This window comes from Triticum urartu, chromosome 2 (genome assembly GCF_003073215.2).
Source record: "Triticum urartu cultivar G1812 chromosome 2, Tu2.1, whole genome shotgun sequence".
Taxonomy (NCBI): Eukaryota; Viridiplantae; Streptophyta; class Magnoliopsida; order Poales; family Poaceae; genus Triticum; species Triticum urartu.
The window spans coordinates 143356853-143384023 of NC_053023.1; the positions used below are offsets into that span (position 1 = coordinate 143356853).

General features: G+C 47.1%; 1 long non-coding RNA gene across 4 annotated transcripts; it reads right to left on the bottom strand.

The window, feature by feature from the left end:
* Nucleotides 1–3609: 3609 nt before the first annotated feature.
* LOC125536433 lies at nt 3610–7553 on the bottom strand. Of its 4 annotated transcripts, XR_007295041.1 has the most exons (5): nt 7175–7553; nt 6686–6952; nt 5984–6245; nt 5120–5393; nt 3610–4291 (listed from the first exon to the last, which is right to left on the bottom strand). It is a non-coding gene; the product is annotated as an uncharacterized LOC125536433 (long non-coding RNA). The 4 variants fall into 4 exon arrangements; XR_007295040.1 differs by having other exon boundaries at nt 3610–5393; XR_007295043.1 differs by having other exon boundaries at nt 3610–5393; nt 5984–6111; nt 7175–7552.
* Between the last annotated feature and the right edge of the window lie 19618 nt (nt 7554–27171).

Consider the following 27171-nt stretch of genomic DNA (forward strand, 5'->3'; position numbering starts at 1 on the left):
CCACGCGCAGCACCATGACAGGCGAGCGCTATCTTTAGTCCCACCTCGCCTGCCGGAGCTCGCCCGCACCAGTTTAAATAGCGCGCCCCGCCCTACACCAACGTGATCCGAAGTAATACACCGCCTACTTTCACAATGCCGCATGGTTGGGCCCGTGGGCCTTGCGGGGCCGAAAAGCGTTCCCTTTCGCCGATTGGCTTGATCGGGAGCGACTTACTAAGCCTCGCTCGGCTCCGTGGCGGCGTTCTTTAAAAAAAAATCTCTTAACTTGTTTTGCGAATATTATGTCAATTTTTTATTGTTTGGTTTTATATTTACTTTTCTAGTTTTCATAGGTTTTTTTCAATTCAAGTTTAATTTTTATCTTATTTTTTTTACAATACAACTCTTTTTAAAACTAAAAATAACAGTATCGATTTAAACACTTGATTGTTCAACAACATTTAAAAACCATCCATTCAAACACTCGATATTTCATTATAGTTTTCATAGATATTTTACATAGTACTAGAAATAAAACTTAACTAAAGAACATTACGAAAATAATTAAACATTACTAAACGACATTTTCAAATAAACCCTAAACTACTCGTCCTCCATGCCGCCGAAGTCTGCCTCGTCATAGAGGCCGTCGCCGTGGTCGCTGTCGTCGCTGCTGCTGCTGCTGTCATCGAGGGGCACCACGGGCACGGCCGGCGTAGCCATCGAGTCCTCGAGCGCGGCGTGATACCCGGGAAAGTCCTCCGGGTCCTCCGGGTGGACGGCGCCCGAGGCGACCTGAAGGTACTCCTGAACGAGCGGCGGCGGCTGCGGCATGTTCTTCGACTCCCGGAGCGCCGTCAGGTAGCCCGGCATGTCGTCCGGGTCGCCGGCCTCCGCCGCCAGCCGCCTGTACTCCGCCACCAATGCTGGCTCTGGCGGCTGCTACGGCTCGGCCGGAGGGGCGCGGCTGGACCCTGCGCCGTTCCTGCCCGCGGTACGGCTGGACCCGGCGCCGTTCCTGCCCGCCGTACGGCGATCGCCGGGGCCGAGGCGGACAGCGCCGCGGTCACCACCTGGGCCTCCGCGGGGCGCGGGCGGGTGCATGGCGTGGCGGGCGCGGGTCGAGCGCGCCTCGCCGCGGCGGTACAGCTCAAAGCCGTACCCCGTCGGAGCTGGCACGACGCCAGCGACCGCCTGCGCGCGGTACGGCGCGACCACCTCCTCGAAGGTGCGGCCGTCCCAGAGCTGATGCCGCCGCGCGCGGTTGTGCTTCGTGGGCGGGCGCGGGCCGGCGTAGGCGTGGAGGCGCCGCAGGTGATCGTCGGCGAGACGGTCTGCCCAGTCGGGGTTGTTGGGGGCGTACTGGGGGTCGGCGAGCTCCTCCGGCGACAGACGAGCCCTGTACAGGCCGACGGCGCGGGCGAAGAGGTGGGTGCCGACCTCGGGCACCGGCGCAACGGGAACACCGTCGACGCTCAGGCGCCACCTCGCCGGCAGGCGCACGTCGGGCGCGGCGGGGATGCCGAAGTGGGCGAGCTCCTCCGCCTCCTCGATCGTCAAGTTGGGGCGGGCCATCGTTGGCGAGGGGAGAGGCACGACGCGCGAGGTGGTGAAGGGCGCAAGAGGACGACGCCGGTGAGAAGGGAAGAAGGAGAGCCGAGGCGACGGTGGTGTGCGAGCCGACGGAGGGCGCGAGGCGCTTTTTATAGGGCGTAGTGGTGGGTGGGGCGGGGGTGCCGGCGATCAATGCCGGTGGGCAGCCGAGCGGTCAAGGGCGCAGAAGGGCAGGCGGCGGCGTGTGAATCGGCGCCGGCGATTAATGCCTGGTACGCGAGGGCGGCGTGCGCGGGCGGTCAAGCGGTGGCGTGCGCAGGCGCGCGGCAGGCTGTGGCGTGTGAATCCGCGCCGCCCGCGGACCGACGCCGGCGACGGGACGGCTCACTGCGCCGGCGTTAATGTTTCGCCTAATCCACGCCGAATTAATGGATTAGGTTTAGTACGCGTGGGCCCGCCCTCCTCCTCACGCGACGTACAGCGGGCTGTACAGACACGCGCCTCGCTACGCCGCGGTACGTCTCCCCCACCTTAAATTTTTATCCTACCCTTACTCATTTATTTTCATGAAAAGGTATCTTTTAATCTGGATCGTTGATGTGTTAGGGGGTTGTACTGAAAAAAAAAAGTGTCTTAAGAAGCAGTTGCATGAGAACGCCGTGATCCTCCGGCGCTCTGAGCCGAAACCATTTTTGGTCGCATCGGATAGGTCTCCGCGGTGGTCACGGCGACATGATGTTTTCTTGGGATGAGACGGCGATCTGGTTCTGGAACGCGATGTCCCTTCCTTCGTGCCTTCTGTGTCGACGAGCTCGCTCGTGTGCAGGATTCGGTCATGGTCGTGCGTGCAATGCCGTTTCCATTGGTGTCGTGATCAGGCTCAATTATTTGCAAGGATTTGCTGTTGTCGGTGTCAGGATTAATTGAGAACGAGTAGAGATCTTATCCTCGTGATGGTCAGATATCAGATGGCACGTGCGAGTATCGGAGTATGAGTGTGAGTGGTCGGCTTGCGACCATGCATCATGTCTGAACCACTGTTCATAACTCTGGGCAATCATATGAATCCTTCTTGTTACTATCTATCGTCAGTCCTGATAGATGCTGTTACTATCAGTACTAGTAAGTGTGTCCGTGCGTTGCTACGGGTGACAGTGCAGTTAAACGAATGATTTTTTTAGGATGAAAAGCATGGATAGTATCATGAGGTGACACTATGACCTACGAAATTTTATTCAACCACCGGTAGGGTAGGCGCATCAATCAGTCCTGTTTCAGTTTGATATGTTGATGTCCAAGAGCAGAATTTTAGTTCAGGGATTGCTCGGATCTGCTTCAACTCCATGCTTAACCAACTACGCGGATCGGAGGCCTCTCATAGTATAATTTGATGAAGTTGCCGAAGCTTAGCTTTGTGAAGTCGAATCACATAGCTTAATATGTTTACGACGACAATGTCATCGCCAAGTGGCATAACTTAGTTCTGAATCCCTCTTCTGAAGAACCCAGTCGAAGCGCTATTCATGACGCCGCCGTTGTTCCCTTCTCACAAGCTCGCCACCGCCAAACCGCCAACCCTCCACCTCACTCTATTTAGCTCGCCACCACTCCTTGCATCCCTCTCCTACCGCCGTCCTCCTCCCTTCATCACCCTCTTCCACATCATTGGCCTCCTCCCCAGCGTCGCCCTCTTCCCTGACACAAACCACCTCCCCGCCGTCGGCCTATACTACGCTCGTGATCAACCCCTCAAGCAACAGAAGATGACCAACATGTCCAAAACGGTGCATCTCCTCCACGGATGCTGGAGCGCCGTGCTGAAGCTTCAATATTTCTAGACATTTCAAAATAGGCTTATATGTATGTTTCTTTCCCTCAAGTTGCCGCCCAATGAAATATTTTAGCATTGTTAACTTCAGCTAGAAATATAGTATATCTGCACGCAATCTTTCATCAACCTCCCACACATTGATATAAAATCACTGCCATTTCACATTCAATCACCAATTGTAATGAAACTTTTTATTCTATTTTTTGCTGGCTCTACAGGGAATATCAAGGTCACGGCTATCAGATTTTTAGTTAACATAATGTTACAATAAAGAAATTTAAGGATATGTTACAAACTTCAATGTCACTACATTTACAATCCATATGTGATAAACAATAGTGGCCCGTAGCTCGTACATGTACAATATCCATGTTAGAAGGTCCAGCACACTTTCCTGCTTCATCCTTACTAAACTTAAGAGAATAGACATACAATGTGTTATCCTTGCAATATGAGAGGCAAAGTACAGACCTACAACAGTATTTCAAGTAGGCATAAGAGAGAATATATTGCATTACTTCTATAAGGCTGCTCCCAGTGCTAAGCCTGACATGTAAGTAGAAAATTGATGTGACATCTTAATCAAGGAGTAGAGAGAATCGTTTGGTAACCCCATGGAGAAACTATACCAGCGCAGGTACCTAGGAGAAAACAGAGTTAATACGATCCCGTGCGCTGAACCGAATGGTCGCCCCAACTCCCTCATGCACAGCCCCATCCACCGCTTCTTCCTCGCCCCGCGTCGTCGCCCCAGTGCATCACTTTGTCCTTGGTCTGCAGCGCTGCCTCGCCTCTGATTGTCGCCCGGAGCCGCTATCCCATCCCCGATTTTAGCTTGCATCATTGACCATCGCCCGGAGAAGGTCGCAGCAGCACCACTGGCTCCTCCGGTAAGTCACCACCTGGTAAATGGTAAGGGCAAGCCTGCATTGCGAAAGTCCATCGATTCTGTGTTTGATATAAACTGTAGTCGTCCATTGATTACATTTTTTCACAAGTCAAGTCCATCGGTTCCGAGTTTCTTGCCAAATTCTCATAAACTACAGTATGTCGATTTCTTTTAAATATCACGCCCATCTAATTTGAGTGTTGGTGAAAGACTGTTGCATATATATACAAGTCTGTCACAATCTTTTTTACAGAATCAAACTGAGTTGAGTCCAGTTTAGAGTTAACAAGAAAAATTCAAAGAATCATTGTTTTTAAGGCGTCCTCCCTTGGACGCTTAGGCGATAAGGCGCCCTGGCAGCGCCTTACAAATATGCCCGCCTTAGGCGCTTAGGCGTCGCCTAGGCGCTAGAGCGGGTGGTGCTCGCCTTAGGTCACCTTATCGCCTTAAAAACGATGTAGAATATAACCCTATCTTTTTGTAGAACCAAACTGAGTTCAGTTCAGCCCCAACCAAGTTCAGTTCAGTTTAAAACCAAAAGCAATTTTAAGGTATTGCTATCTAGTCATACAGATTGTCAAGCAGCAAGTTTTTGACACAATCAAACTGAATATTATTGATCTTATGGGAATGCACAAGGATGTATTGATCTGAAACCAATGATTCGATCAGATGAGGCTATGATGTATTGTAGATTTACAAGAAATTGGTTCAGACTGATAGAGTTCTGTTAGGATTTACAAAATTACTCTGTTTTAAGAAGCTGAAGCAAAATTTGAGGTACTGCTATTTAGTCATACACAAATTATCAGGCAACAACTATTTTGAAGGAATCAAACTGACTACTTCTATAAGAAACTTACTTGAAGTAGACACTTGAAGAAACATGTTTCCTGTAATCTAGACACTTGAAGTAGGCAAGCACCTAAAATAAACTGAATATGAAGCTCTGCAATTCCTTCATTGGTCCTGACATATTGGATCCTTCGCCATCTTGGGTTCAGGGCTCTTTCTTTCCAAGAAATTACAAAAATCTTCTTACTTCAGTTGCTTGTTAGCTGGCATACCATGTGTCATCTCATTCCAACAAACACTGGAGGACTAATAAACAAAGTCCTGGTCTAGTTGAATTGGTTTCTGAAAAGGAAAATCATAATATTAAAAATTACAAGTTGTCCAAATAGAAAGATCAGTTTAATTTGACGATTTGACAGAGAGTTACAATACTGGAGAAACTGGGGATTTCCAAAGTCAACTGGCACCAAATAATAAAGCAAAATCAGGTTATACATCCACTTCTTTCTATTATGGAAAATCTATGCATTCTGCAAAACACTAAAATAACCACAGAATTTGCACAATTAGAAACAGCAAGCTTCTGACACACTAATCAGATTATCCCTATGGAGCTCAAACTTGTAATTAGAAATACTGGACTGGTACAGACTACAGTAACCATCTACTTTTGTCAATCATTACTCCAAGATCAAAATGTGATAATCATAACATAAGTTTGCTTCATGGAAAAAATGAAATATTTGCTTGTACTCTGGTGATAGCTATACTCGTTCCTAAGATAACAAACATGTATTTTGACAAACAGATGAGTATTTTTATCCACTTTTTTGTGACCGGATCGTCCATTGAGCAGGCAGGCAGAGGCATGCATGGGCTTTGTAGCGCTGGCCTGATGTAATGTAAAGATAGAGGTGCCAACTGTTAGTCACCTGCGAAAGAACATGTGTTCATCAGAGCCTGGACTCCTCTTTTCCCAACCTCTGTAGCAAATTTAGGTTGGAAAATTCGTGAAAAATTCTCCAGTCATCATCTGCATGAGTTTCTTAATTGCTTGCATCTGTATGTATATAGACTGTCATGGAGTAACTCCTCTCAGTGCATAAGAGAATGAATTTCAGAAAAGGGCCATTTGACGATGACTCATGTGAGTTGTGTTCAAGCCACTTGACCAATGGTGCAACTAAAGCATGTCTGGAGAAAGTAACCACATAGAGATATAGGTCATACAGAAAAAAAAATCAAGCCAAAATTTTAAGATGAAACATGGTAAGCACGATGAGAGTTTTTTCAGTTTTCTTCCCTTAGGGGGGTTACCAGCTTTTTGCCGCAGCAGCCTACTACCATGACTCGTGGTAGCAGGAAAATTTCAGTACCACTAAAGTGCAAACAAAGTATTCGCACAACTGGAGCAAAGAAGATCACAAGATGGAAACAGTGATCATCATTATAGATAAAAAATAGGATGGTGAATAAAATAATTCTTTCTCCTCAATCTGACATAGCAGAGCATGAGTACACCCAAATAGTTACGTAATTTGCCTGCTTTCCGTACTACCTAGATAATTAGATTTGCTTGAGGGAATATGTAGAAATTAGAAAACCAACATAAAGTAAACTGACATTGTTCTTACCTTGCAAAATTGAGACGCAGGGTTCATCCCCAGCACCGGCGGAGCTTTGTCCAGGCTGCAGAGGCGACGACGCGAGGTTCATCTCCGTCTCACACAACCAGGCGTCTACCGGCGGGCGGCATGCCCTGTCGAGCCGGCCCCGGTGCTCCGTCAAGGCTCGTATTAGTGCAGTAGCAGGTCGCTGCGCACCTGCTCGCTTGCTTCATGCCCCTGTATCACTTCTCGACGTAGTATAGTTGTCGCCTACTCGCTGTCGCTATTTGCACCCTGCACACACACACCAGCCACCAATTAACATATATGTATACACACAAGCAGCCACGCACCACATCCTCTACAAACCCAGGATAACATCTTCTACACACCCTGAATTGACGATGTAGCAACAATTCTATAGTCAAATTTCATCAAACACTATGTTTGCCTCGAAATCAGAATATTATGGTAGGGGGAGTGGGATCCAGGGGCCGGCGAGTAGGGGAGGTATACCGGGCGGCAAGTAGGAGGAGTGCGCTGTCAAGGGGTCTGGGCGCCGTCTTCAGCGGGGCTGTGGGACGGACGCCGATGAGCAGCTCGTCTGTGCTCCCTGCATGTCCGACGAGCAGCTCGTTCGTCCTCCCCGCATGGCCGACGAGCAGCTGCGCGAGATGCGGCGGATTCTCCCGATCTCGTCCAGATTCGGCGATGACGGAGCGAGGACGGGCACCGAGGAGAGGATGGACGGCGGCGCGGCGGCGGAGGGATGGGTCGCGGCGGCTAGCAGAGTGACGGGGCGCGCGGCGGCGGAGGGATGGGGCGCGACGGCGGAGGTAACCCTCATGTTCTCGTATGGGTTGTGATGGCAGGGTTTTTTTTTTGCAAAAAATGGAACGTTATCCACACTTTAAGTAGGACTGCGGGTCAATTTATCAGAAACAGGGGGACTTTTTTGCAAAAAGCCACCAGAAGCAATCGCTGGTTTATTATTAGGGAAAGATTACACCAAATATTCCTGTATTTCCTCGCTAAAACAAGTAAACAACTGAATGTTTTCTGTACTCCAAACAAGGATCGGAGGAGTGTCAGATAACGTGGCATGGCGGGGAAAATATGTACGACAAAAAGCAGGATTGTTGTCAAGGCCCCGATAACTTCAGAGTATAGATTTCTAGCTAATTTTGGGAGAAATTGTATGGGTGAGGCAGATCTCGACTGTATTGCTCGGAGAAGAAGTATATGGTTTGCGGTTACAAGCCGTAGTTAGCAAGCAATTCAGGAAAAGTAGATAATGATCTCTCCCCACCACAACCCGGCTGTTTATAGGCTAGCTAATGACAGCTCATAAAGTGCACTACAAGAAATGTAAAGCTACAGTAAAGGCCCTCTCTCCTACGGTGGCGATCTGTATAGGAGCCATCGTAGTCGTTGATCTCTCTGAAATGGTATTGTCGGATTAACTACACCGCTTTCTCTGAATCTTCAGTCTTAACTGAATTCCCAGCCTTTGATGCCTGACATTGCCCCTCCCTTGAGATGCGCCATGTCCTCATGGCGCTTGTTGTTGCTCTCGCCATGCTTGTGTCGTAGCTTTAAAGAACTCAGGGAATGTATACTTTATGAAATCTGCATCTTCCCATGTTGCATCTTCTGGCGGTAGGTTTTGCCACTGAATGTACCACTGTACAACTGGCATATTGTGTCGAGGCACTTGTCTGATTTGAAGAACTTCTGCCGGCCCAGTCTTTACTGTGCCGTCTGCTGTAACCATTGGAAGGTTTTTACTGGGAATGGACTTAGATCCTATGTGCTTTTTCAACTGGCTCACATGGAAGACAGGATGAATTTTGACATGATCAGGAAATTGTAGTCTGTAAGCTACTTTGCCCATTCTCTGAGTTATCACAAAAGGGCCATAAAACTTGTTCTGTAATTTCAAAGCTCCTCGAAACCCAAATGCAGCAAGCCTATAGGGAGCCATTTTTAGATATACTAAATCTCCCACATTGAACACCTTTTCACTCCTTTTTAAATCTGCATACTTTTTTATCTTGTTCTGAGCTTGTTGCAGGTTGATTTTCAGTTGGTCCAACATGTTCTGTTTTTCTGTTAGAAATGTATGAACTTCTTCCTCTTCAGGACCAGGAATTGCTACCTCAGATATTAGTGGGGGAGGAAAACCATACAAGCCTTGGAAGGGGGACATCTTCAGAGCTGTGTGATAAGTGGTGTTATACCAGAATTCAGCCAAGGATAACCAGGAATACCACTTTGTGGGTTGATCAGTAGTCATGCATCTCAAGTACGTTTCTAGACATTAGTTGACTCGTTCGGTCTGGCCATCTGTTTGCGGATGGTAAGCAGTACTGTACCATAGTTCACTGTTAAGAGCAGCAAAGATATCCTTCCACAACTTGCTAGTGAAAATTCGATCCATGTCAGATATGATTAGCTTAGGTGGCCCATGTAGTCTGATTATGTTGTCCACAAACGCTTGGGCTACACTGAGCACTGTGTAGGGATGAGAGAGAGGAATGAAATGAGCATAGCGAGTGAATCTGTCCACCACCACTAGTATGACCTCCTTGCCTTGGGAATTAGGAAGTCCTTCTATGAAGTCCATAGAAATATGCTGCCAAGCCATGTCAGCCATAGGCAAGGGCTCCAATAAACCTGGTTGCAGACAATGCTCATGTTTAGCTCTCTGACAGATAGGACAGGATGCAATGAACTTCTCCACTTCTGCTTTCAGACCAGGCCAGTAGAATATGTTTTTCACTCATTGATATGTAGCTCTAGTCCCTAAATGTCCACCCACAGGAGAACTGTGCAAAGCAGTGATCAATCTTGCTCTTAACTCAGCTACATTCCCCACCATGATCTTTCCTTTATATCTGATAATACCTGTTGTCAAGCTGTAGTCAGGCATGGTGTTGTTGGGTTGTAACAGTAGTTTTTCCAGAATGGTTTTTGTAGCTAGATCTTGAGGATAACTGTCCACTAATTCTCCCACACTGGAGTAGCTACAGATATGGCCATGCAAGATGGTAGCAACCTGGAAAGAGCATCTGCTACCTTGTTTTGAACACCTTTTTTGTATTGAATTTTGAAATTGAATTCCAATAGTTTCATCATTAGCTTGTGCTGAACTCCCTCAGTGATCTTCTGATCAGTAATGAATTTCAAAGATTGTTGATCAGTTTTAATGATCAATTCATTACCTATCAGGTAATGTCTCAATTTTCTAAATGCTTCTAAGATGGCCAGAGCTTCTTTTTCATAAGTGGACAGAGCAGTGTTTCTAGGGCAGAGAGATGAGCTATAATAAGCTAGAGGTCTGCCCTGTTGCATCAGTACTGCTCCTATCCCTTTTCCAGATGCATCAGTTTCAAGCACAAAGGGTTTGGAGAAATCAGGTAGAGCTAACACTGGGGCTGTGATTAGGGCTTGTTGTAGTTGCCCAAATGCTTTGTCATGTTCCTGTTTCCACTGAAACTGGCCCTTCTTTAATAGATCATGTAAGGGTCTGCATATAACTCCATATTTTTTTATAAATCTTCTGTAGTAACCTGCTAGCCCCAGGAAACTTCTCAACTTTGTCACATTCTCTGGCACTGGCCAATCAGCAATTGCTTTGATTTTCTGTGGGTCAGTTGCTACTCCTTCAGAAGAAATCACATGCCCTAAGTATTCAACTTGTTGGACTGCAAAAACACATTTAGACCTTTTTGCACAGAGCTGGTTTTCCTTCAGAACTTTCAGTACTAGTTCAATATGTTCCATATGTTCCTTGAGTGATTTGTTGTAAATTAATATGTCATCAAAGAAGACTAGCACAAACTTCCTCAAATAAGGGCCAAAAATGCTATTCATTAAAGCTTGAAAGGTGCCTGGTGCATTAGACAATCCAAAAGGCATGACCAGATATTCAAAGTGTCCCAAGAATGTTCTGAAAGCAGTTTTGTGGATGTCATCCGGATGCATCCTAATCTGGTGATATCCTGCCCTCAAGTCTAATTTGGAGAAATATTTAGCTCCATGTAATTCATCCAGTAGATCTTCAATAACTGGTATAGGAAATTTGTTTTTAACTGTGACTGAGTTGAGTTTCCTGAAATCAGTGCACAATCTCATTGAATTATCCTTTTTCTTTACCAAAATGACAGGAGCAGCATATGGACTCTGGCTGTGTCTGATAAAATGAGCAGCCAACATTTTCTTGATTTGCTCTTCCATTTCTTTCTTCTGGTGCTGTGGAACTCTATAAGGTCTAGAGTGGGGAGGTTCAACTCCAGGTTGCAGAGGAATGGTGTGATCACAATACCTATGAGGTGGAAGAGTGTGAGGTTCCTCAAAAAGGTCTGCATACTCCATAAGTAATTTCTGCAATTGTGGAGGGGTTTGAAAACCAGCCGGAGCTTCCATAACAATATTATGCATCTGTAATAAAAAGCCCTCTGCTCCTTTCTCCAGCAACTTGCTCACCTTCTCAGCTGGAATTTCCTTCACTTTTTCAGGAGTATTGAAAATAGCCGCAGTTACTGTCTTCTTGCCTTTCATAGTGAAACTGAAAGTATTGCCAGGTATGTTGAAAGAGACAGGGCTCATTAATGTGAACCAGTCTGTCGGTGTACTAGAGTAGGGGTACCCTAGTATCCCGAACTTGTGCACGGGCAGTCGCAGCATCCCGCGGCAAGGCTTGCCGGGTGACCGCCAAGATCCTCCGTGGTTCCTTTGGAGCCATTCAAGAACAAAGTGTCCAAGTCAAGAAGACAAGCCCCTGGCAAGAGGAGCTTGCCGGGAAGGCCACTCAAGGCATTTCAAGGAACTTGCCGCGGCGCACCACGCGTTCCGGCAAGACCCGGTGAGCAACAAGCTCCCGGACGCGACAAGACAACGACCGCGGCAAGGCGCTTGCCGCGGCAAGCCACCTCTCCGCGCCCGCGCTCCAGCACATCCGCCAACGTGTCGCTCTGGGGTCCTTCCAGGCGTACGTGGCGGAAGGCTGTGCAGCTAGGGGCGTGCGGTGGCAAGCGGCGCTGACAAGATCGCCATCGTGGCGAACGGTGGCGTCCCTGGCGGTCCCTTTTCGCACTGTTTAGGCGACACAGACGGGCATTTAAGACCCTTGTCCCCTGCCGTCAGGGTTAGGTATGATACACTGTAGCAGGTACCTGTGCCTACCACAACACCTTTCCATTTTTGCCCTTTACCTCCGTTGCCACCTGTCGGTAGCCCCTTGAGCATATAAAAGGAGGCCCGTGTGCAACGTAGAGGGGGGGTTAGCCAGTTCAGACACTCACGCTCGGTCTTGCTAGCCGCTGGTGTGTACTGTAGCACTCCGCGCTCCCGAGGTAGAAATCAATACAAAACCACAAAGCAGGAGTAGGGTTTTACGCATCCGTGCGGCCCGAACCTGGGTAATCGCTCGCGTGCTTCGCCTCGATTTGCTCTTTGCACGATCTCCGCCTCCGCCGAACCGAAAGGGACCCGGCCCGCCAGTCCCATAGGTGCCCGTGGATCAGTACCCCGGCACAGTCATAACCAAGTATCACATCATGACTAGGAAGATTTAATGTTCTGAAACTGTGCTGTAATGTGGTTTTTGCAATTTGAAACTCACAATCAGGAACTACAGCATTGGACACCAGTTTGCCTCCTCGTGCCGCTGTAATTGCTTTGGGTTTTACTGGAAGCAATGTACAGTTTGCTTTCACAGCAAATTCCTGATTAATAAAGGATGAGGAACTGTCTGAGTCTAACAATGCTACAACTCTTTTCCCATTTATGTGGATAATTACTGTAGGGGTAGGCACTGCCAGTTGTTGACCTAGTGCATGGGCTGTGATAAACATTGCTTGCTCCTCTGCCTCCAGAATTTCTTCTTGCTCTTGAGGAGGACTGTCCTCAGTATCTTCCATTTGCTCTCCTAGTTCCTGTTGTAACATGTGAATATTAGGAACAAGTTTGCACTTGTGACCATGCATCCATTTGTCCCCACACCTCCAACATTCTCCCACTTTTCTAAGTTTTTGAGGATTGCTGTTGGTGCCCTCAGCCTGCTTATTTTGTCCACTCTGTTGGGGTATGGCTGTTGTAGTACTGCTCTTGTTTTGGAAATTTCCACTGTTCTTTTGGTCAAAATTCACAAAGGAACTCTGTTGTTTCTTCTGCATTGCATTTGCTGGTGGGTGGTGTGGTTCCACCTCCTTAGCTAAACAGTAAGCATCTGTCAGAGATTGTGGTCGAAGAGGCCTGATTTGAAATTTAATCCCTTCCCTTAAGCCATTGACATAACATCTCATAAACCACTGTTCCCCTAATTCAGGTGTTTCTTCTAAAACATCTGCCATAAGGTCTTCAAAGTTCTTTGTGTAATCAGAAACTGAGCTGTTGCCTTGTTTCAGAGAGTTAAATTTCTCAGTTAGGTCATAAGAACCATGCTCTGCAAATCTCTTTATGACCTCTTTTCCAAATTGTGTCCATGAGAGTTGCTTCTTTAGCAATCCAGACCTTCTTAGCCAAGTATCAGCTTCTCCAATAATATACATTTGGGCAAGGGAAACTTTGTACTCATCAGGTGCTGCTGACATTTGAAAATATTTGTTGCACTGCCTAATCCACCCCACTGGATCTTCACCAGAAAATCTAGGAAATTCTAGTTTAGGTCATTTAGTCAGAGATCTCATGAACTGAGCTTGCATATCCATTTCATATGTTTTATGGTAGCCCTGCCACATCTGTCTCTCTCTGTTATTCTGATAGAAGTGATTGAATGCACGTGTGTGGATATTGTTTTTGGCTGTCATAGGGGTTCCCACTGAATTGTGTGCCTCCTGTCTCCCTTGATTTGCAAACCCTGGAGGTGCAGTAGCTCTGTTTGTGCGAATAGGAGGTAAATTCTGAAGTTGGAGATCTTCTAACTGTTTAGATTTCTCCTTCTCTGTTGCCAACTGTTGTCTCAAGTGTTCCACTCTTGTTTATTGTTCCTGTGTTTGCTCTTGGTGCAATGTAGGGGACTTAGGTACTTCTTGAGAACTAGAAGGTTGCTCTTGTTGCTGAGTTGTTTTGACCAATGTTTGCAACACGCTACTGATTACTGATAGCTACTTCCCTAGATCCAACACCACTTTCTCAACTTCGCCCACTGTTACTAAAATTTCCCCTTGCTTTGACCCAATTGCCTGTACCTCTGCCTGCAGTTTGGACACCTGCGACTGCACCTGGGCATTATCCTTCTGCAAGACTCCAAACTCCTCACGCATGGCCGAAATTTCTTGAGCATCAGTGTCGTCAACTGGCTTGGAACGCCCCATCGCCTCGATCTGAAGTATGGGTACGGAATTTTACCACTGAATTGTCAGCAACCCTTCCCAATACAACAGATCCTGCCGCCGCCGAAGAACTCGCCGCCCTGACACACGGATCGGAGCGTAGAACGCAGGATTTTACCGATCGAACAGAGTGTTCGAACAACCGCTTCTGCTCGACCGACCTGTGCCCGAATTTCACCGCCGCCCGCGCCTCCACTCTAACCCCGCCGCCAACTCCGCCTACTCTGTGATGCCGCTGGATCTCAAGAGAAAAGGGTGGGAGATAGGGTGGGAATTGCGGATCTCGGGAAAAAAATTCATCACCACAGCGCGTTTCTGCCGAAGAACGCTGGCTCATGATACCAATTTGTCAGGCCCCGATAACTTCAGAGTATAGATTTCTAGCTAATTTTGGGAGGAATTGTATGGGTGAGGCAGATCTCGACTGTATTGCTCGGAAAAGAAGTATATGGTTTGCGGTTACAAGCCGTAGCTAATGATCTCTCCCAGCCACAACCCGACTGTTTATAGGCTGGTCAATGACAGCTCATAAAGTGCACTACAAGAAATGTAAAGCTACAGTAAAGGCCCTCTCTCCTACAGTGGCGATCTGTATAGGAGCCATCGTAGCCGTTGATCTCTCTGAAACGGTATTGTCGGATTAACTACACCGCTTTCTCTGAATCTTCAGTCTTAACTGAATTCCCAGCCTTTGATGCCTGACAATTATGTCCTGTTTGTTGCCTACCAAAGACGAACACGTGGAAGAAGTTGACAAACACGCTGCGACATAGTAGTGTCGTACTACTCTATTTGCATCACTTCCATTCTTAATGATTAATCAAATCTCCAATACGCGGAGTCGCAACAAAGTTTGGACCAGGGATGGTGAACTGTGCGCGGGACAGGCATTAGCACACCAACGCGTACAATCTTTATTTATCTATCTATATATTAATATAAATAAACATACAAAAAGCGAGCGGGTTCATGGCGTAGGCTTGTTGTTAGGGAAGGAAGGAACACCTCTGCTTCGTCTCCCTCTCTCGGCTGTTGCACAGTCAGTAGCTCGGAGATGCCCGTGTCTTGAAAAAGACAGCGGAAATTAAGCTCATCGCCGGCGACCCAACACGAGTGACAGGTCCATCTCTCGGCAGCCTGCATGCGCCATGCGTTTTCTTTTTTCCATTCTTTTGTTTTACTAGTTAGAAACCAAAAAGGTTTTCCTTTTCTAACCCGAACGAAGATATTCTCTCACCGGGACGTTTCCACGAGGCAGAGCCTGCATGGGAAATGCGATGCTTTCTTATGCTTAATCCTCGATCTTCCAGTGGTGGCAGTCTCCATCCACCTCTGTTGGGATCCGGGCCAGTTAAATCGTGTCGAGCAAAGCGTGGATGCTACTTGTATTTTGCATTGACAAAATTGCGTAAAAAGTGGCCGATATGCACAAGTTGTCTTCACGAGTAGCTGCTACACAGCCCATCTGTCTGGTCCTGTCTTTCAAGATTTGTCAGGTCGTGTACCACTGATGCGGACTGAAGTTCTACCCATTTCCCTTTCATCTCTCTTTTTCTTTTGATTTCGAGGTACGTAGCATACGTACGATTGGTGGATGACTGAGGATCCTACTGTCGGCTGGATGCATGCTTCTGATTAGACTACCTACAGTGGATGGTAACATCACACATCTGTAGACACAACATATGATATGACGAGTAATTAATGAGAAAAGAGGGTCATGTGGTAACATATCTAATTACTGTAATATCATACATATCAAAACAAGATGAGTCTACAATCTAATAAATAAAGTGTTGCATGACACTGCATATATATTACTCCCCACTATAGAGGTAGTAACATAGACTGTAACATATGTATATTACAAGTCTAATTTAGTACCCATTATGACTAGCCTTAGATGTATGCTTAGACAAAACGGCGGCGGATAGTGTGACTGTATCAGACAGCAACTCTGAAACTGAAACGAACCTAATAATGCCTTTCGTATGGCTCGATGGAGCTACAGGAGTAGCGAGTAGTTTAGGTTACTTCCAAATTCTTTGACCAAACACTTATGATATCGCAAGGAATTTTGGTAATTCTCACATGGTAGATGTGAAATGCTGAAAATGGAATTCAAGGGGCACATTTACTGAACACGTCGGCTGTGGCCACGAATGCGCACACTGCGGAGGCCACACGGATTGGCGACATTGATAGAGAGACCTCGCTTTCAAAGCTTCTGAGTGCACGGCTAGCGCCAGTGTTGTGTTGCGCCCAGTTGCCAGGGCACTTCAAACGTCTCAGCCCATGCCTCATCTAGCTTCATGATCAAGCGGGAGGTTCAGGTTGAGAGGAACAGCCAAATAGGCAAAGGCGACCATGATCTCTGGCTATCAATTACAGGATAGGCAAACTAGCTGAACACATGTCATGACTGAACCGGTTAACTCTGAGAAAATATACTTCTCCCATTGTTTCCGAGAATACTTGATAAACTAGACGAGCTAAGAACCATTTTTGTCACGAAATGGGTGGCAAAATATTTGGCTGCTGAACTTATGCTTGATTGCCTAGGCAATCAGGTGTTGAATCTATCAGTCAACGTAGGATGCTAGGGTCATCCCTCCTATTTTAAAAGTAAACGGACTGAATAGATAAAGGCTCGTACTACCCTGATGGACGCCTCGAGGACATAGTCTTCTGTGGCAATGCCTCACCCATGTGACAGTCAATTGTTCACAGTCTCGAGCTCCTGAAGAAGGGGTTAATCTGGTGTATTGGCGATGATGCTTCGGTTCGCATCTGGCAGGACCAGTGGACCCCTCACCCGCTGGCTCGTGGACCAATCTCCCCACAAGGTCGCTGTCGGTTGAGGAGAGTAAACCAACTGCTTGACGACCACGAGAACTGTAAGGTGGAGCTCTCCAACAATATTTCATGCATGTGGGCGTTATGGAGATTCTGAAAATCAAAGCATCCTCATGGCACGCTGATGATTTCATTGCATGGCGACAGAGAGTACTGGAACCTTCTCGGTACGGAGCGCCTATCGCCTTGCTCTCAACGAGTGTCTCCTTCCGTCTTCCGTCGTAGCAAGCAGGGCACCGGATGGGCGACATGCCGTCTAGGCACTTACATGGAAGTGCCCTGCTCCTCCCAAGGTGCCCATATTCACATGGAAGCTTGCATCAAATTCCTTGGCCACTTGGGCTAACAAAAATTTGAGAGCGATGTAGGTTACTGATACTTGTCCGCCATGAGCGTTGGAATAAGAGGATACGTTCCATGTATTTTACAGGTGTCCCCGAGTGGTGGAACTCTGGCATGCCATGGCAAAGCATTGGAATTTATCGGACCTAAAAACTGTGCGTACGACGGGTGTTGAATGGCTGTTTGATGTGTTGCACACTTTGAAAGCCGATGATCGCATGCGAGTCCTCATGGTCCTATGGCGTTCCTGGCATGTCCTTAACAAAATCGTCCACGACAAACAACCGCCCCCAGTTGAAGCTTCATGTCGTATCCTGCTTAGCTATGATGCCTCGCTCATTGCAATCAAGAGGTACCCAACCGGTGACCATGTGATAGGAAATATGGTGATTGCTCCAGCAGCTTGGCCGGTGCCGTTACAGCATGTGGGGTCCCTATGGCGCCCCTGATCAGGTGGCAAGCTCCAGCACCAGAGCGTGTTAAACTGAATGTCGACGGCTCCTACTGTGAAGCATCTGGTGAGGCCGGTGCATGTATGGTTTTGTGCGACACTAACGGAGCTATTATTTTCTCGGCGTGTAGAAGTCTGCACAACTGTGCTGGCCCATTGCAAGCTGAACTTGTGGCTTGCTTGGAGAGACTTAACTTTGCCATGCAATGGTCGGCACTACCAGTGGATGCCAAGATGGATTGTCTGGTTGTAGTGGATGCTATGCGGACGAGGACGGATGACAGATTGCAACATGCGATGTCGATAAATGAAGTCAAGTTACTTCTAGGTGAAAGGGATGGTTCTATCGCTCACATTAGTAGGCGCCAAAATTTTGTCACTTATAGACTAACTTTGTTTGCTCGTGTAGAAGTTAGGACTGCTGATTCCTGGGTTTCCTAGTTCCGATACTCGTTTTAGGTCTGATTCATACTTTTCGTTTTCTTTCTTTTGTTGTTTCTTTATCATTTTATTTTTCTTCAAAAAAATTGTTTCTGTTGAACTATAGGTTTTTATTTTCAGAAAAAAGACTTTAAATAAATCTTTGTGTGTTATAAAATGTTCAAGTTTTTGAAAAAAAAGACTTACTAAAAAAATGTTCTCAATTTTTGTAAAAAATGTTGTTTTTTTAATGTTCACACGCATTTTAAAAGCTATTCTATTTTTTTTAAATATCCACATTTCAAAATAAAAACTGCATGCGCTGCATGACCCTAGTACAAATACAAAGAAATTGGCACTAGGAAAGAAACACTGCATGCACTATGAGCACACCGCTATGAACATTTGTGACCTGGAGACAATGGAGACCCCACCACACTCAGTCATCGTCCCCTCAGCTTTTCGGAGTTTTAAGAAAAAACTTCATCAAAAGTAACAGGAAAGCACACACGTACTACTGACACACCTTGGAAACTACAGTGGCTGCCGCACAAACGGACATGCGACCTAGCTCCGCTCCCTCCGCCCAGTTTCGGATCCGAATAAAATGCCCGGCCGGCTCGGGGCCGCAGTGCAGAAACGGCTCCATGATTCGCTCGAGTGCCTCCCGTGGGTGCCCGGGTCGGGTCAGCTGGCCTTTCCGCCACTATAGCCCAACATGCTTCTGTTACGAGCGGCCGACCTCGACGCAAAGGATGTAGCTAGCGGCAATGATGGTAGGCCGGCCGCATTATGGCGCCCACACACAGACACACTTCTCTTGAGCGAGCTGCCATGGCATGCGAATTCAAGGCCAAATAATGCGACATGTGGTGCCACATGAGCGTTTTCTCTACATTACGAGTACATGTGCATGTATCTTGTTGTAAGTATTCTATTCTACGTGCGTGTTCCTCCTTTGGGCATGCCGCCTGCCCTGCCACATGTCCCGCGATATATATATATATTTTTTGAAGAGAGGTCCCGCGATATTATTCGTCCCGTTGTATTATACTTCACTCATACCATGAAGATTTGCACTGTACTACCAGTATAGCACAGAAGCACTCCAGTGAAATCATGGGAGGGGGGACATGGTCACAAGGGTGGGTGACAACTGATGAGCTCATCAGGAAGAGCTCGGTGACCACGGCGCAAGCAGAGTGGGACGCCCACACGTGGCAGGCTAGACACGTCCCACCAAGAACCAAGACGCATCACATCTCAGGCTGGTTGTAAGGGCATCTCCAGCCGCATCCTCAGGAAGGTCTCCTCAAACGTTTTTTTTGCGCCGGCGCCGAAAAATCGGCCCAGTCGCGCCTCAGGAGCCCGATTTTCGCCGGCTCGGGCCGAAAACAGCGCCGGCGAACTGTTTTGGCGTGAAACAGCCGCGGACCCACCGCGTCAGCGACTCTACCCTCTTCTCGCCTCTTCGTCGTTCTCATCGCCTCGTTTCCCGCGGCGAATCAATGCCAAAGCTACCGCGCTGCCACGCCGGTCAGCCTGCGCCATTGATATCTCACGGGCGGCGCAGTGAAGGCCGGATGACGCGCGTCCCTCGCCCTCCCTCGCCCGCCACGCATACTCACGACGGCTCGCGCACGGGCAGCACCTCGGCCTATATAAGACGCGCCCCAGCGTACTCGGCGACTCGCACTCTCTTGCCGTCGTCGTTCCTCCCTCTCCTCTCTCTCGCCGTCGTCGTTCCTCCCTCTCCTCTCTCTCGCCGTCTCCAGCACCCATGGCCGAGCGCTTCTCAGGCGATGGCGCGGCGGCGAACGGCTTCGGCCGCCGCCATCTTCACGAGAGCGAGGTCGCCTCCTTTTCGAGGCCGAGTACCCGGTCCCGCCTGACATGCGGGTGCCCGGGGCGTGGAGGATCAGCGCCGGCGGCGTGCCGGTGCCCCCGATACCCACCGGCGCGGCGCGACATGCGGAGATCGCACGCATCCGCTCGTCCCTGCCGCGTGCGGCGAGGGAGGGGCCACGGTACGTCCCCGACAACCCGCTCTAGGAGCTCTACTTCCGCCGCCGTCACGCCGAGCAGCTCGAGGCCACCAACGGCGTCGAGCCCTCCGGCAGGCTCAACGCCGTCGGCCAGCGTCGGTGGTGAGGCGTGCCCGAGCGCACGTTGGAGGCCGTCCTCGAGTACATCGAGGGCGGCAACACGCCGCGCCTCGAGTACCCCGCTCCCCCGTCCTTCACACGACGCCGGGGAAGCTTCTGGACCCCGAGGCGCATGGAGACCGGGGGGGGGGGTCCTCCTCCTCGTCCGGCGGCTCCCCCTGCCTCCACCTCCGATCCGTCAAGCCGGAGCCTCAGGGCGCGCCTGTCAGCGCGCGCACCCGCAGCTCCAGCGTCCGCATCGGTGACAACGCCTCCCCCACCGGCCGCTTCGTCCTCGTCGAGCCCAAGCCGGAGCCCGGCCTCCCCGTGGAGTACGAGGAGGTAGCCCGGCGTGGCTTCTCCGACGAGGACGCCCTGCGGTGGGCGCGGGACGACTACCTCCGCGACGAGATGGTCCGGCAGCGCCGGGCCCTGGAGGAGATCGCCGCCCGCAAGCGTGGGCGCGAGGACGAGCACGGCGTCGTGGTCCTCGACAGCGACGACGACGACGACGCCCCCGGGCCGTCCAACCCACCGAGCCAACCGGGGGAGGGATGCAGCAGGGACGGCGGAGGCGTCGGCGGGGACGACGGCGGTGACTACACGCGGTTCTACCGCCTCCTCGGCATGTAGAACCGCGTGGGCGGGCGGCGAGGGAGACGGCGGGAGTAGCCCGCGGTAGTTTTTCTCTTTTTTGTAAAATATGTTTAAATTTGAACGAACTCGTCGATGTTTGCATTAAATTTGAGTCGTGTTTGCGCCGTATTTGACTTTTTTTTTAAAACGTGGGCGCCGCGACTGGGGGGCATCACGCCCCCAGTGCGCGGTTTAGCGCCGGTGCGTCCCCAGGGGGCGATTTTTTGCCCCTCCTGGGGGGCCAACGGCTGGAAATGCCCTAATGGGGAGTATCATATAGTAGTATCATGCATATGATACTAGTGTATAATACTCCTCCTTAATGCATAGCATCATATATTAGTATCATGTAGTACTTTATTTATTGTCATGCATGACACAAAGTAACATAACATTTATTATGATATGGTATCATAATATGATACTCCATCATCTTTTTCTTCATTTAATGTTATGATACCTCATCAAAATTACCTAGTTGTCATGCATAATACTAACTATGATACTACCATTACGACCAACCTCATCATGCACACCAGCTCCTTCCGCTTTGGCCAGGACCAGGAGCCGAGTGGCGCAGGCACGGGCAATGCGCAGCCCGGCAAGCAGCGACGTGCCCACGCAACTCAACCGAGCTGGGCGGGTCCGCGCGCGCACGCGTGGCAGCCAGCGACATGAGGCAACGCACCAACGCAGCTCGCACGGCGACGGCGGCCGAATCCGATCGACCCGCGCGGCGACGGCGACCGCAGTGCACAGACGTGCGAGTGGGCGCGGCCGCGGGCCAGCCATGTCGCCCGTGCATGCAATGATGTACGCAGCATGTCATGTCCTTGCTGTTGGTTTTCGTCGGAGTTGATTAGGTTAGGCGGACGAGTACGACCGCTGGTAAACTGGAGTCACATCTGATTCGACCATCATTTGCCCGTGGAAAAAGCGTCAGATCAGTCGAGACTATCATAGACGTACGCACATCAGATCACCATCGTTGCAGCGCTTCATCTAACAACAGCTCCATAGCAGTACAAGCTAGCCCTTGCCTTGTCTACATCGGCATGCACGGACGCACCGTCAATTCTGTCCGTGTACGCGTGGGTTGATCATCACGCGTCAGTTCTGTAACTCTTTGTATGTTTATCATTATTGAAGCTAAAAATGGGGTCAAAGATCATCACGAGTCTGAAATTTGCATATGTTTTTGCAAAATGGCTGGGGTTGGAATTTCGGTGCCCTGACATCTGGACTTTTCTTCTTCTTTTCGCCGGACTTGTACAACTCCCCCTTTCTGGGTACGCGTAGAATCCGGTTGACGACATGCATTACTATTTCAACTTCAGAACTGCTTCACGAATGATTCTCGTGCGTGCAGTTGTTTAAACTTTGAAGACATGCACACGACTTTATCTAGGCCAAGAAAATGCTAGTACAAGATAACTACTCCTACCACCAGTACTATATACTCCAATGGGCAACTTGCATTTACACTAGTATTCATTTGTAAGGTCCAATTCGTGCACAGTTCTTATTAAAGAAAAATCATACACAAATATAAACTGTTCTTTTTGGCTTCCTCTCATTTTGGAACCGATGACGCGAACGCGTAGTCCTAATAGACGCGGCTAGGCTATACACAAGCTCTATGAAACAAATGTGTTCCACTACGCAGATACTCTGTAGGCGGAGTATATTTTATAACTAACTAGTGGGCGAAGGCGCGGCGCTTAAAAACTATAATAACATATGTTTAAAAAAACTATAATAACAACAGCGTACACATGCCGCATGAGAGGAAATGTACAACTGGTTGAACATTATGAGGGTACAATCCATTGCTAGATGATACAAATTTTGCTAATGTAAAAAGAAAATCCAGTGAAGTGTAATACCATTTTTTTTTGCTAAGCCATCATAGGCAAATGTGAAACAGAATATTGGCAGGCTAAAACTGTGAGATCATTTAGTAACACAGATGGTTTGACTCTTCAGTTGTGATAGTACATTCTTTTTTCTTTCATTTACGCTGAAATCTTCAAATTGCCACTCCCAAGTACGAAGCCGTCCTTGGAGAAGCTACTCTCATGCTTAAAAGTGTTGGAGGTACCCAATGTAACGACGTCAAAAAGTCAGCTTTAGGTTCCCTTCACATGGCATTTTTTGGAGCTCTAATGGGCAAACATGATAACCTTTTTCCACACAAATGACACCATAATCAGCTAACAGGGGCTTACAACATGATCCATATATAATCGTATGCCATACAAAAATAATATGTTCTGGTTATCATTTAAACGTTCCCTATGGCTCTAAATATTTGAGCAAACAGGTATTAAGCCATGGTTTTGTTTATGACTTATTGAACCAAAACATCAAATTTTTACCTTAACCATAAGTCCGAAATAAACATGCGAGTTAGCTCCAATCATAGTGCCAAGATAAAGCCAACTTATGTCATCTAAAAATGTCATTGATCGCTTCTAACCACTACTCCCTCCGTCCGGGTTTATTAGGCCCCCTCTTATTTTGTGCTAAAGTTTGACCTATAAGTTTAATTAATAAATGTAAACTATATGTCACAAAAATTATACGATGGGAAAGCTCTTTCAAATACAAATCCAATGGTGTACTTTTTGTAAAATATAATTTATATTTTGTTAGTCATATAGACGGTCAAAGTCTGGCTCAAAATACAAAGGGGCCCAATAAACCCGGACGGAGGTAGTAAGATATAAAGAAGACAAACTAATAATTGAACTCAGTAAACCTGAAACAACTCATTATCCAAGGTAATCTAACACCGAAAAGAGTTCTTTCTGCAAAAATAATAATATTAAATTTGCTTGACCGCCAAATTAAATAGCTTCCAAAGAACCAACCTTATGTTAATTCATTTTTTGCTTTAACCCACATAAAGTGAATTTTTTTCCTGGAACTTACTAATTTAGTTGCTAACAATGATGTTTAATAGTAAATGAATCACAGCTAGCCACAACAATGATCAGATGGACAAACAGGCAAGCTTCTTTTGTATAGTAGATGATAATCAATATACTCAATTCTTCTCAGTGGATATGCATGACAAAGACATCATATGAAAAAAGTTGGAAAGTGTCAAACATGCATGCCTAGCTAACTATAATACAATGGCAGAAAGAACTTTTGAACTGAAGCATATGTTTGCTTGATCAATCCAAGAAGATTCATCTTTGAAGTAAAAATGCTTGTTGATAACACGTGGAAGGAGGGATCGAGAAACTTTCAGGGAGCATCAAAACAATGTGTTGGTAAACCCTTAAGAACTGGAATTGTTATTGGATCATCGACCACTTGAAAAACAATTCATCTATACATTTGAAATCTGAGAAAATAAATTGTAGTATTTGTAGTAATACATAAGGCACAACTTTTCATACCTATTTCTTTTGCATGGCAGAAACATCAAGAATTAAAATTAGAAAATTGATAACTGCAACTAATCGCGAAGGAGGGAATGGGATTTTCTTCATATACAATGAAGTTGATGTTTAAGAAAGAATTGGATAATATGGACAGAGATAAACAGATATAATTTGTAAAAAGTATAAAGCTGACCTAAAGATAACTATTTTAGAAAAGAGGCCGTTGTAAACCATGTGGGAAAAAAATGGGCTACTTGCAACTGCATACAATGTAAAAAGGGGAAACCACAAAACCATCTAAATTTGAACTGTCTTGCTTATTGGCTAATTAGCTCCACAATAGATCGGTGTACTTTGTACCGCAAACATACCATTGAAAGCTCAAAAGCACGGCTTCATGACCTATCCACATGAATTATTTAAGTGTGTGGCATGATTATCATCAATTGATCCATGATTTTAGGAATGATGATTTGGGGTTGAGCGAAACAATGTGCAGCAAAAGACTCCGAGATCTAGAGTTTAACAGATAAAGGGCACCGCAAAAAGATTGATCAACAAAGCAATATAGGTGTCCTAGACTCCTCCTCCTCCTCGCCATAGACCTGCACACAACACATTGGCAAAATAAGAATTGGGGATCTGGAGAAAGAGTGCCAAGCAAGCACGCAAGCAATGCATCTCTAAGTTTAGCAATCAATCGACCCAAGAATCATAATTAATTTAAAAATACCGATGAAGGAGCATATAAAGATAGATACACTTCAATGTGAAATTGTAAATAATTTTGAGGGGAGAGAGAGAGAGAGAGAGAGAGAGAGAGTAACCGAAGATGAAATATGGACAACATTTGAAGGCATTAGTTTAAATCAAATAGGACTCTTGGTGCCTAATCAACATTTAATGTAGTACGTATCCTCCCTCCTCTAATCTGTACAAATGAAAGAAGAAGAATGATGTGTGTAAAGAAGACGTACCCATGGTAATCTAAACCCACTAAAATGACACGCAAACTCAAATGTGGCAAACAATAAGAATTGTTGTTAAGCATATGAACTTTCTCTCCATATATCCGATATAGTGCAAATAGTGTATAAAATATTTTAGAAATATTATCTGGGTAGGTGCAAAAGGTTGAACTGAAATCACACGTGAAGCCGGTACTCCCTGCAGGACGCAGGATCCGCTCATTCACTTGCAATCTTAGCTATTTTAATTTGAACTCAAAGAAGAAGACCACTCAAACCATCTAATACAAAAAGCCAAAATATTATTTTTGATTCTTGTATTGAAACAAGAAGAACTGATAGCCGATGCAAAGTTTAGATCAGAAAGGTGAATATATAATCTACGCACAAAACTGAAAGCATCTACGTAGGTGTAGGCCGAGTACAATATCCAACTTGTACGCAATTCAGAAATCACGGGCTGTACTGTTCCAAACCTTTGGCGGAGTATCTACGAAGAGCCAGACAGCTTCTGACATGTCGCGCCGATATTTGAATCCATTTGGTAGACGTCCACTTGTTTCAAAAACAAAATAAAATCAGCAGACGTCCAGCCTGCAACTGCAAGTGCAACTCACAATATGTTCGTCAGTTCGGCAAAATTTCATGTTTTGACCTTTTTTCGAAACCTATTCGAGATCTGACTCTAAGTTGAAAAAAATTCGAGATCTGACCCTTTTGCTACCGCCAGAGTCCATGGCAGTAGGGTCTAACAGCCTACCGTCAGAGACTTTAGCGGTAGGAAACATCTCTACCGTCAAACGGGCTGGCGGTAGCCTGCACAACCCTACCGAAGGTGCTTGGCACGAGCACGCATTGTGTTCAATACTTAGGCGGGTTTTGGCGGTAGGGCATGCAACCCTATCGTCAGGGTCCTTGGCGGTAGGCTGTTATACCCTACCGTCATGGTCCCTGACGGTAGCAAAAGGGTCAGATTCTAAAAAAAATTCCAAACTAGGATCAGATTTTGAATAGGTTTGAAAAAAGGGTCAAAACACGAAATTTAGCTTGTTTTATCTCCCACAAGCGTTACATTCACTGGCAGCAAAGGGAATCCGTACCACTAGTACTGACGCGGTGGTTCATAGTAGCACATGAAGATACCTCTAGGGAAACACAGATAAATTTGATTCAAATCCATGAAGGATCCGACCGTGTCAGCCCTGTTTTCTCTTGTTTTTGCCGGCTAAAATTTCTGAGCTGTCGTCGATGTGGGCATGCCCCTCAGTAGACCTACAGATGGAGCTGTCATTTCAGCTTAAGAAAAGGATGTCTGTACGCAATCCTCGGGAGCGCATATAATTTGGGCACTGGCCGCGACACGGCACTGCTAAACTATTGCGTTTCCGGATGAGGTCCCTGAGAAGCAAGTTGCATGGGAACGCCCAGATCCTCCAGCGTTCTGAGCCGAAACCATTTTCGGTCGCATCGGATAGGTCTCTGCGCCGGTGGTTGCGGTGACAGCTTTGACATGATGTTTCTTGGAACGAGATGGCGATCTTGTTCTGGAATGCGATGTTCCTTCCTGTCTTTGTAGATGAGCTTGCTCGTGTGCAGGATTCGGTCATAGTCGTGCGTGCAATTCCGTTTTCATTGGTGCCGAGATCGGTTCAATTATTTGGGAGGATTTGCTATTGTCGGTGTCAGGATTAATTGAGAACAACTAGAGATCTTATCCATTGTGATGGCCAGATATCATCAGATATCACCCGAATACGTAGTTGTTAGGGAAAAAGGCGTGCGAGTTCATGGCGTACGCTTGTTGTTGAAGGAATGAACACCTCTGCTTCGTCTTCCTTTTCCTTTCTTTTCTTAAAAAAATGGAAAGTTTCTCCTTTTCCAACCAGAACGAAGATAGTCGAAGGTTTCCACATGCATGGGAAATGTGAAGCTTTCTTAATGTTTAATCGATCTTCTTTAGTGGT